A 12,961-nucleotide genomic window follows, 5' to 3' on the forward strand; every position below is an offset into this window, starting at 1 on the left:
ATGTTAGCATTAATTTGGAGCTTATTTTATAAGATACAGAATTAGGGCTTAGCCGAACCAGACATTTTCGGCTACTCTAGAGTTATTGAAATATTTCCTGACTCAGGCAATTCTGGGTGAATTTTTTTTGGGGGGGGGATAAATTAATCAGATAAAATAATATCAATACCATCTAAATGCAATATCTTTTTTGCCTTTTATTATGATTGTCAAAAGACTCTTTTAAATTTGTTTTAAGCATAAGATATCAATATTTCTAATTTCTTTAGTTAAAACAAAAAATAAGAAAGCACTCATTTATTGGCGTTGATTGATTGATGGATTCAAATTTTTCAAACAAATCTTTTATTTCTTTTATAAAAATCTTTCTTCTATAAAAATTTAATTATTAATTCATTTTTGGTTGCATAAATGCAAATAAGGGAAATTAGATACGTTCAAGATTGTATGAGGTGACCCTAACAAAACTGCACCCCTTTCCCATACATTAATTTTTCAACTCCTTTATGATTTTCCCTCATGAAAAACTAGCTTCTGGCATTTTTTAGGAAACATTAAGCAAATCATTATTTTGTAAGTAACTTTAATAGAAATTGTATTTTGTAAAAATATTATATGTAACAAATGCAATGCATCACTGCAGTTAAAGAAATTACAAAATGTTCATATTTTCAGAAAGTTAGTAAAAATCTATAAATATGTTGACATGCATCTCAAAAGCAGTGCAGTGTTGCTAACATGAAAGAATCTGACTTGCCAGTAAGGCTAAATGCAGTTGCTTAATTATTTATTGGTACAGTGACTAACAAATCCCGTAATTTTGAATCAGCCACACATATGTGCTTCGAAAATATAGAAACATGCTTTCTTTAACTATTATTGTTAATTTTTTACCAATAAGTTGTAAAAGAGTTTAAAATAAGATAGTTTTTATATTTTTATTCCATTTCCCAAGACAAAATTGATCAATTACAAGTTTTATTTATTTATTTTACAACGATATAAGACTACATATCTGTATCAAGTTTCATACCACACTGAAACAGAAAATATCTTTGGTGGCGTGTTTCTTTTTTTAAAAAAGAATTGCATAGCTCCACTATTTTTGTGAATTCTGACTGCTCTGAAAACAACCATTTATGGCCATGTAAAAAATATGTGGACATTTTAACGAAAAAAAATTGAGTTATTTGTTATTTTTGGGAATAACTATAACTTTTTATAGTATCTTATACACAGTCGAGTAACATTATTGAGGACCACCTACCTAATAACATTCTCTTGCAACCAAAAAAAAAATAGTTAAGAGCCGGGGCATGGACTCAATATGTGCTTAGAAGGTGGCGACAAATATGAGAACGGCACAGCATCATGTAACTCAAAGATTCCGAGGTGGAAGGCCTTTCTGTCTGATGTATCGATCGAGATGTTCCCGCAGATTTTCACAAGGATTAAGATCTGGGGAATTTGGAGACCAGGATAGTAACAGGAACTCTTCCTCGTGCCCCACGAATCGTGCATTGACAATTTTAGACGCATGACATGCAGCCTTATTCTGCTGAAACACGCCATCATTTGCAGGATACACAATTACCATGTAAAGATGTACCTAATCGGCAACGATGGATCAGTACGTACAGCTAGTTGCAGGGGATACTTTCCACAGGAATTAATGACCTAAAGCATGCCAAGAAAGCACGCCCTAGAACATCATTCCATCTTGTTGGTACCCAACAAGGGTTTCTGGAAGTCTGTTTTCTGATGTCTCTTGGCGAATATGCCAGCGCGCATCAATTTGAAGCAGTAGAAAACGAGACTCATCAGAAAAAGCAAACTTTTCCTACTATTCCAGGGTCCAATGTTTGCAATAATATGCATCATGCATTTGCATGCATGATGTTTGTTGCAATGCATGCTTGTTAACATGGGTGCTGAAGTCCGACGTCTTCTGCGAAACCAATACACAATAAAGTGCGTTAAAAAGTTTTCCTAAATGGTTTTCTGGTGCAACGCTGAATCACTCGAGCCGTCAATGTATCGAAGGTCGAGCGTTGATCACTCTTAATCAGGTATCGAAAACTATACTCACCCCTATCAATAATGGTCCGTGGTACCACACAGTTTGCACTCCTGGACTGCACACCTTCTTGATCTTCCAGTTAATACACACATTCACTACGACACTAAGTGAACACTTAACAAAAGCTGCGGTTTCAGAAATGCTGCTACCGTGTGCTCTGTCCCCGATGATTATCAACTTTTCAATGTTCGCTAAATGACGTGACTCATCCATTACGGAAATTATTGTTATTCGAGCATGTATTATGAAACCACATTTATACCTTCCAACAAACAGGTTCCTCAGTTTTACTTGTGATTGCCTACAACTCTGTTTACGATAACCGATTATGATGGGGGGGGGGGGAGAAAAACTCATTGTAGATCATAATAAAAGTGGAAAAATCTTATCAAAAAATAAATGGTGTTTTTAATATAAAGTAAGAATGATTTCTAAATATAAGAAAACCGGCTCTGTAGAAATTAAAGCGTGGGCAAGATAGCCAACAATTTGCACACCTCATTAAGGTGGTTTGTTAAAACAAATAACTATCAATCCGAAGGTAAGTGCTCTTATATTAACGCTTGGAGTTAGAAAAAGTTTCGGGAAAATTCTCTCATCCTCAAATTGTAAGAAACATCCTGAGAAATCATGAATTTCAATCTTGAGTTTCTAGAAAGAAACCGTTTATTAGTAAAGTGGATAAGAAGGAGAGAACGAAATTTGCTAGAAGTTAATTTTTTAAAAATCATAAGAGTTTTGGCAGTCTGTAATTTTTGGTGGCAAAAGTAAATTTAATGTTTTTGGTTCATACGGAAAGCAAAAGTTTGGGGAAGACCTAACACTTAGCTTAAACCGAGAAACATTTAAAAGGAAAAGCCTGTCCTTAACATCCTACGCTTTCATTACATTTAATATTTTTTTTAAAGAAAAACAATGTTTATTTTTTAAATTTTGATTGAAACAATGTGAAACGGTAAAACCTATATGAACTTTTTTACTTTTTCCACTTCGCAACGATTCGACATGACAAGAATATTTTAAATCTTCATTAAATTGTGAACGATGCTATTTAAAGATTTTATTTTCCTATAATATTGACTTACACACTGGTATATACGAAGTTATTAATCTTTAAATTTCATAAAGCTAATTAAATGTATAAAATAAACGATATCATACTAATGCAACTTAAATTATTCGAGCTATGTGGAAGAAATGAATAATTCCAGCATAAATAGAAAATCATATTAGAAAATTAGACAAATTTTAAGAACTAGTAAATAATCACGAACTAAAATTCCCAAAAAGAAGATAAAGAAAAAAATTCAATCAATGAATTATTTTTCTTTTCATTGCAATAGAATTTCACATGATGCCCATTCGATTTGAAATCATCGCTGGTCAGTTTACGTTTATCGTGTGATGATCTTGAATAACTCCATTATATTAAAAAAAAAAAAAAAAAATCTTATGGATTCGCTTTTTAAAAACTTAAAACTTAGCTCCGCGATGATTTTCAGCCAAAATATATACATTGCTTTTTTCTCTTCAAATTAAAAAGTAACATGTTTTAATGCGCAAAATAATGGGAAGACGAGTAGAGTAAGAAAGACTAGTACGAGGCTGATCTATGAGTTTGTATATGCATTGCAGCTTTAGACACTTTTTCTTCAGTCATATTAAGTCCAGTTCTTGATATCTCCATTTCAAATTTGATATGCTTAACTGAAAAATGGGGTCCTTATAACTTACCAATTTTAAAGATATATGTATGAATTTTATAATGATGAAATAAAAAAAAAATCTAATTGTTCAATATTATGCAGGTGAGTCATAAAAATGTAATAATTTACCGGGCTGTTTAATTAACAAATTAATTTCTTACCTTACCTTGAATACTTTTTGCAATTCACAATGCATTCGTATGTACAAATGGTAAAAAGTTCAAAGACCATTTCAACCTTTTTGGAACGTACTGTATATAAGGCGCCTACTAAAATTGTACCCTATAATTCCTAAACGTTGGACACAAGCATATACTTTTAATTGAGAAATGCTTTAAATGAAATAAAGAACTTTGAATCAATAAATGTAATGCTAAAAAATGTTATGAAATCTAAATTTTATACAAACCTAGGTCCTATTACTAATATTTTTTATAAGTTTTTAAAAAAAAACTGGAAACTCTAATACAAAATAACTGCTTTATGACTAAAAGTGGATCGTATACAAGATTTTAAGAAACAATTGTCAGCGTACGTAAAACAGATAATCAGCTTATATGCAAAAATTTTGTGCAATAAATATGATGAAAAGAATTAAGTAATTTAATTACAGAATGAAATATTATTTAAAACAGAATCAATATATTTTAAAAACTCGAAATAAGTTACCTTATTTAAAACAGGGTGCGTAGCGAGAAACCGCAGCAAAAATTAAGTATTTTTAAGCATCTTAGCCGAAAAAAATTAAGCACCTTTGTATAAATACGGATACGTAAACTGCGCATTTTCTAAACATAAGATTTTTTTCTGTTTTATAATAATGCATGGTTTTTATTGAAAATAATTTTAAATGCTTATTCTTTAAATATTAATGTTTATTTCTGTATTTTCACAACATCTTCTATTGTAAAGTTTTTTTGTTTTTGTTTTGACAAAAACATTGATCATAAAAATGAAAGAAAAGAAAAACTATAACACCAAAAAATTAAATGAACTTTTATAAAATTAACAATAAAGATGTGTTTTTTTTCAACATTTGTTTGAATGAATTAATTAATTTCTTAAGTCATTTAAATAGACTTGCACAACATTTCTGAAAATGTCGATAGAGATGTAGAAGAACAGCATGTAAAAAAAATGTATCCGATTTTATATATGCAACAACAAATAAGATTCAACATAGCTGGGATGGGAAGAGTAAATTTCCTACAGCACTAACTCATTCCATTTAAAGTCTTATAAGATTAAGAACTACAGCATTCCTATAACATCATGAGACTGGCAAAACTGCCATGAAACTGATGGTAGAACAATGCCATGTACAAAAACTTTTTTAGATAATTTTTTAACAGAAAATAATAGCAGCGTTCAAAATGATTAGACTAAAAAGAAATTGTCTAATCGCCTATTACTTATAAAGTTAAATAAAAATCTTTTTTGAACCTTTAACGTTCTTAAAATTAATGAAAATCTGCCTTTTAACCTATAGGCAAAAATTCTTATTTTAACAAATTAGAGAAGAAAGGTTATATATATATATATATATATATATATATATATATATATATATATATATATACAGGGTGGTCCAAAAAAAACTTCCCCTATATATAAAGCCCTAGCGGTCTATCCGCTCAACCAATCGAACCAAAATTTCAGACATGGTTGTTTGAAGGTATGCGCTGGAGATTGTGATGATTCTAAACAACGCAGAGCTCACGGTTACGGTTACAATGAGAGAATTTTGAAATTTTCGAATGGCAACACCCACTTTTTCCTTGCTCAAATTGATCAGCGTATTGAAAAACCACAAATGGCATTGGAACGATTAGCGTGTGGCAAAAATTGCGGCCGTAAAGCATTTGCAAAGAAGAGCATTATAAAGGACTAATGACAACACAGAGAGGAAAGAGAAAAAAAGTTTTTATTGGAATGGAAAGTTATAATTACAGGTTTTGAACGTGTTCACCTTCGCAGGCGACAATGCATTACATTCGGGAGATTGTGGACAACAATGCCGAACGTAACATGAAAGGAGGAATCTGCATAACTTCACGTGTTATGGCATCATGCAATTCTGACACATCTCGTGGACTAGGCGTGTACACCTTAGATTTCAGATAACCCCAGAACCAGAAATCCATAAGAGTGAGTCGGGGGTCGCGGTGGACACGAAACTGCAAAGTTACTAGAGATGACTCTATCACCAAAGTGTTGTTGCAGCACTGGTCGAACACATTGGGCGACGTGTGGAGGAGCCCCATCTTGCATCCATACAATGTCCCTAATGACATTTCGTTGCTGCAATTCAGGAATAACGGAATTCTGCAACTTTGTCAGAATTGCAAGAAGCCATAACACGTGAAGTTATGCAGATTCCTCCTTTCATGCTACGTTCGGCATTGTTGTCCACAATCTCCCGAATGTAATGCGTTGTCGCCTGCGAAGGTGAACACGTTCAAAACCTGTAATTATAACTTTCCATTCCAATAAAAACTTTTTTTCTCTTTCCTCTCTGTGTTGTCATTAGTCCTTTATAATGCTCTTCTTTGCAAATGCTTTACGGCGGCAATTTTTGTCACACGCTAATCGTTAAAACGCCATTTGTGGTTTTTCAATACGCTGATCAATTTGAGCAAGGAAAAAGTGGGTGTTGCCATTCGAAAATTTCAAAATTCTCTCACTGTAACCGTAACCGTGAACTCTGCGTTGTTTAGAATCATCACAATCTCCAGCGCATACCTTCAAACAACCATGTCTGAAATTTTGGTTGAGCGGATAGGCCGCTAGGGCTTCATATATAGGGGAAGTTTTTTTTGTGGACCACCCTGTGTGTATATATATATATATATATATTATAAAGAAATAAAAATGCTTTAACAAGTCGTAGTTTTCACAAATAACGGAAACAAATTCATGAAGTAAAAAATAGCTCTGAAGTTAGAAGCAAAATGAAAATAAAGCATCGGGAGAGTCTCCCGAAAACATTATCGCATACTGCTAGAAAATGCCTTGCATGGCATCGGTGTACAATAGTTACGAAATATTAACCTTAGGCGCGAATTAAACATTTTTACTGGTTCTATCACACGATCCTTAAAAAGTGTTTTGGAGATTAATCCCCGAGATGCGGTTGAAGGTATCCGAAAAGCGAATTTGGATTTTCGACGCATTCTTTCCAACTGATTAAAACAAAAATAAAATTACACTTGTAGTCACAAAATTACATATGAAACTTGATATATTTAAGTCATTGCATTCTGGAGTTACCGTGTTTACATACTGGAGGAAGCACAGACCGACAGATAGGGAATCCTTCATTGGATTAGGCTCACACTTTTATAGATGTTAAATCTTTGTACCAAATTTTACTTCTCTAGCTCTCTTCGTTTTGTAGTTATCATGCTAATTTATATTCGAACAGCCGGATAAACAAAGACTTCCTGTATACGGATGTTGCTGAAAGTTTGAAGAAATCGCAAATTTGGTGTATAGGTCGTATATCTAATTTCATCCGTCTAGCTCAAAGTGTTATTTTCTCTTTGTCACAGACAGACAGACATTTCCGAAAATATGTTTTTCTAATGCAAGGAGATTCAAAACGTGGAGATTCGTCGAAATCTCGAGTTCGAATTTTTTGACAATTGCAATACTTTCTCTATATTTCGTATACAAGAAAGTAAAAATGCAAGTTGAAGCATTTTTAAAAAATTTTGAAGCCAGCACGAGACAATATACCGCAATGCTTCATATTTAACAAAACTCATCAAGTAAAGAATTTTATTCATTGAACTGCTTAAATTTTTTTTAAGTGTAAATAAAAGCACAGGAAGAATTTTCCTTTCTTTTACCACAATTTAAACAGTTGCAGAATAAAATGATTCAACAATTCGAAGAAGCAATGACATTATTTTGAATTTTATTATAATAAACAGCGAGAGTGGTCGCCCTAAAACTTTCTCACGGAATCTCTAATAAACTTGTCATGCCAGAGAACGCCTTACATGGCATTGACGTACAATAGTTACGGAATATTAACTTCTGGAGAGAATTTAGCATTTTTACTGATCTATCGTGTCATCCTTAGTGAGTAATTTGGCGATTAATGCCTGGCATGAGCAGGCGATTATCCTGGCATGAATAGTATCCAAAAATCAAACTTGTGTTTCAGACGCGTTTTTCTCAACCGATTGAAATAAAAATTCGACACAAAACTACACTTGTAGTCACAAAAACTCATAGCAAATTTGATATATTTAAATCCCCGCGTCCTTGAATTTTCGCGCTTACATGTTTCTGAAAGTACAGACTAACAGACAGTCAACCCGTAATAGGATTTGGCTCAAAATTTGACAAGTGTTTACAGTATAGATGTTAAATTAAATATTAATATATGTAGCGAATTTTATCTAACAAGCTCTCTTTGTTTTGTAATTATCATGTTAACTTACAATCGACCAGCCCGACAGATGGACCGACTTTCAACAGATTTTATACAAAATCTTCTATAAATCTGCACATTTGGTGTAAAGACTGAATACCAAATTTCAGCCATCTAGCTCTCAAAGCGTTTTCGAGTAATCTTTGTCGCAGACAGACGGACATTTTCTAAAAATGTGTTTTTTGAACTAAGGGAGGTCTAAAACGTAGTGATTCGTCAAAATCTCGAGTTCGAATTTTTTGGCGATTACTACACTTTCTATAGACTATGTATACGAGAACGTATAAGTATAAAATGAATCCAAAATTAATTTCTCAAAAATTATTAAAACTAAAGAAAACAATCCATTAATTCAAACAAAATTGTTATAATTGAAAAATTATTTTTTTAGCCTTTAAAATGGTGTTAAAATAATTTTTGTGCGATAATATGCTTTGATGTTATAATGAAAATACGTTAAAATTCTGTTTTTTTTTTAAATTAAACTTCGAATTAAAAATTTGAGGAATCCGTTCTTAGTGAGCCTCTAATGCTCCCAAAATAACTTCCCAAATTTAGTGCTTCTAACTTCAATGACTTATGTTGCACGTTGCTCGGGACAAACCTTTATATATAAAGAGAGATTTCATTAGGAAAAAAAATTCTTTTAAGAGTTATAAAAAGAAAAAAAATCGTTATAAAATGATAGAATCTAAAACACTGAAAAATAAAAGTTATAAAGAACTTTCACCATTTCTTTAAAAAAATTTAAATACCACATCCAGCAATTTACTAAAATCAAAAGTCAAAATTGAAATTTGGCGAGATTGGTCCAACAAATAAAACTTTCCAAATAGATGGAGATATTCAAAAAAACACAGCGAAAGATATTATGATCATTGAAAATTTAAGGCTTCCAGTTAAAATCTGATCATATTAGATTTTACGCGACTGACTACCGTAATGACATATCGCAATTAATTACAATTCAATACAGTGTGGTTGATAATAGGTAATTTAATCTATTGTTCCAAAGCGACATATTAATGAGAATGATGATTGAAAATGTATGAATTTTAGAGAAGCTTCTCCCATGTTTGATATACCTTTTCGGAGCACCAAATTCATCCTGCATTTTTTTTTTTTTTTTTTTTTGCTGTTGATCGGACCAATTTGCACATTCTTCTTTAACAACACACAAAAATTTAAATATGTATTTACCAGGCATAACTTAAATAAATTCTTCAACATCTAAAACATTAAAAATTGAAGTTCGAACGCTTTTCGAATCGCAACAAGTATGGCACAGTAGGTATTTCATATTGCCCTTTCCGGATAACTATTCTAGCATTTTAGTAAGTAACAATGCACATTGTTGAAGTAAAGAGAGCAAAAAAAAAAAAAAAATCATTAAGCAATATTTTAACATTAGCTGGAGCCCCTGGGATTACTTCTGCAAATTCCTGGTGTATATTATTTATATTATATATTAGGTAAACAAACTTTTAAGACCATGACTTCAAATTATCATTCGATAATTGGAATATATATATCATATTCGACTTGTGGGGAAACGAAACAAAACGAAAAGCTTTCTTCGTTCTTCGCGAGAAAATTAAGCATATTTTTAAGGACCTTTTCTCAAATTTAAGCACTTTTAAGGTGCTTAAAAATGGTTTTCAAATTTAAGCACTTTTCATGACGCTACGCACCCTGAGTAAAATTTGCTCAAAATTACTTCCTTCGACTGAATTATACCCTGCCTATAATGGTTAAGGTACGACCTGTCTTTTGTGTCTAATTTGAGAATGAATGAACATAGAAACAAAATATGCGCGATAAATAGCTCTTCAATGAATGCAACTTAGGAATTATCTTAATTTCGACACAAACATGATTTACAACAAAAATTACACTATTGACAGAGAACTCCATTTTTGGAGAAAACAGAACATCGCCATTTTATGTGAAAAAATGTCGCAGAAACATTACAAAAATAGGTTCTGATAAAGTATGTATCTACCCTTAGCTGCAATGCATTGGCGGCATCTATTTTCCATACGGAGACAACGAAATTGGTAGCGAAGACCAGACTTGGACCTTGTTCCATTTCATCTAACAATCTCGAAGGAATACTTAAAGTAGCAACCTGACTCTCAAGGTAGTCACAAAGATGCTCTATCAGATTCAGGTCTGGGAATCGAGCCGGCCATTCCATTCGCTCTGTGCCATTACCCGCAAGATAGTCCTCAATAAACCGAGCTAGGAGCGGTCGCGCATTGTCGTCCATCAGAAGAAAATCATTACCAGTAGGGGAACATATGGAACAAAGATCTCGTCTCGATATCTCACATCGTTCAAAGTTCCTCCATAGACACATACAAGTCATTGTGACTACTGAGAGAGATCCCTGCCCAAAGCATTCTTCCGCCACCTCTGTAACTATTACTTTCAATGATGTTGGATTAGTTGTATCTAGTGCATTGTTCCCTTCCGATCATCTGACAATCTGAATCATTCTCCTGCGTGAACCTGGACAATTCTGTTAAAAGCACAGAAGCTCATTATTGATTAGTCCAAGAGACGTGTTCTCTTGCCCAACGTAAACGGTGAGCTCTGTGTTCTGGCTTCAAGCAGAAACATTCAACTAGTCGTCTTGCAATACAGATCTACAGTAGAGAAGTTTCTTGGCCCCGTAATGCCATGAGCTGAGGTACAGTAATGTTTCTCTTTCTTCGGACTGAAATATCTAAATAACAGATTCCCGCAGGTGCTGCAACTCGTCGTCGGCCTGAAACATGTCATGCAAACACAGAATCATGGATTGAAGCTGATCCATACTCGTTTGATAGCACTACGAGACGCACTAAGACGTCCAGCAGCATCAGCTTGTGACAACCCCATTTTCGATCCGATCGATCGTAACCTTAGGAATCGGGCAAACGATTTCTCCTAGACATTGCTAGACTCTTCTGGATATTGTCGACGAAACTGCCAATAACAAGTGAGGAACAACAATCATGTATAAAACTTATATACAAAATTACAAAGATTATATTTTTCCAATCCTATATATATATAAAAAAATTTTAATAAAAATGGTAGCTACTGTTTTTACACAAGTTTTCTCAAAGTTCGTTACTATCATACATTTAAACTAAACTAATAATTTTAATATTACTGCCATTCTTTTAACGGTAAGCTTAGAAAAACATGTTATACCTTAAATTTTGGAGGCCAGTGTAGAAATGCAATGGGAAAACAGATTTTTGTACATTAGGCAACATTGTTGATATAACAGTTACATTTTAATAAATATACTGTATATTTGAAATTTCTCTTTTGTAGATTATTTTTTCTGTAACTTCAAAAGAAATAATACAATGAATGGACTTAAATCTGGCGATTATAGAAGCTACTTGCAAGGACTTGCTATCTAGTGATATTATTTCAAAAATTATTCCAAAATGTATTTGGTTGGAAAATAATAGCTGAGAAGACCTACGAGTTGAAGCACCTTCATACTCAAATCACATTCTTGACAAATCCTGTATTAAAACAGAATCCTTCAAATAACTATTTAATAGTTCAGATGAATTAGTCACATATTTAGCAAAAGTGAAATCATAATCGAAGAAAAATGGCCAAATGAAAGTATACTCCTACATATTCTGAATAGAGCACTTAAAGACGAATGCACTTTTTGCCTATTTGGTTGCATGTTATAAGGATTTATCAAGCGTCTTAAACTGACCGTTATTTATTTTTAAATTTCAACTCATGTAGATTCTTTCAGTAAAAAGTTTCTATTGAGTTCATTACATCTGAAATATTCTTGAATACAAATTTCATTACTTTGAACTCATTTTTTTAGAAAATTAATTTAAATTTCTAGATGACGACAAATGCTACTCATGCAATATGCTTTTTTTTTTTTTTTTTGTAATGCAATCCTGGTGGTTGCCCCATTAAGTGCAAAATGGAATTCAAAATATTTAGTCTAATTAATACTTGCATTCATTTTACATTAATTATCCATGTGGCAAAATACTAATATTAATAATATATTTTTCCAAATACTTTGGTTGTTGTAACCATTAGCTACTTTGATTCATTTTACAACTTTAAACCAATAAAATTTCTTAACAAAATTAAGCTAGTAATTATATATATAATTAATAGTTTAATTATATACATATTATTACTTTTACTAATTACACAATATGTATAATTTCAACTTTAATTAATCATGTGTGGTATATATCCAATGAAGTTCCATCAAATAAATACAGGATATGTTTTAAAACAACAGGGAAAACTTAAGGGTAGGTTAAGGCATACACAAGCAGGTCATTTATGCAAGAGAACATAAGGGTTGTGAACAAAAAAAAAATGTTCTTTGTTAGTGAATTATAGTGCGATTATGAAAAAAACTTGATATATGAGGCCTACCTTCACATACAATGACACTTCAAACATACATGGAAAATTTGCAAAACATAATAAAATATTTTGACATCGATTGCTTTCGCCCTTTTCTTAGTCTCTGCCTAGAAAAGGCGTTTCTTATGCAGCAGATACTGATCCAATACAAGATTTGTTATTATTTTTTTTATTGCAAACACCACATGTCACTAATAAAAGAGGATGTTGTTCTTTGAAACTTTATCACTGTAACAGGAATGAGAGAGTGGAACTGCAAATCTTGAATGCATATTGCACTATAAAATACCTGCATCCACAATTTCATTCTGA

The sequence above is a fragment of the Argiope bruennichi genome, chromosome X1 (genome assembly GCF_947563725.1).
Source record: "Argiope bruennichi chromosome X1, qqArgBrue1.1, whole genome shotgun sequence".
Lineage (NCBI taxonomy): Eukaryota > Metazoa > Arthropoda > Arachnida > Araneae > Araneidae > Argiope > Argiope bruennichi.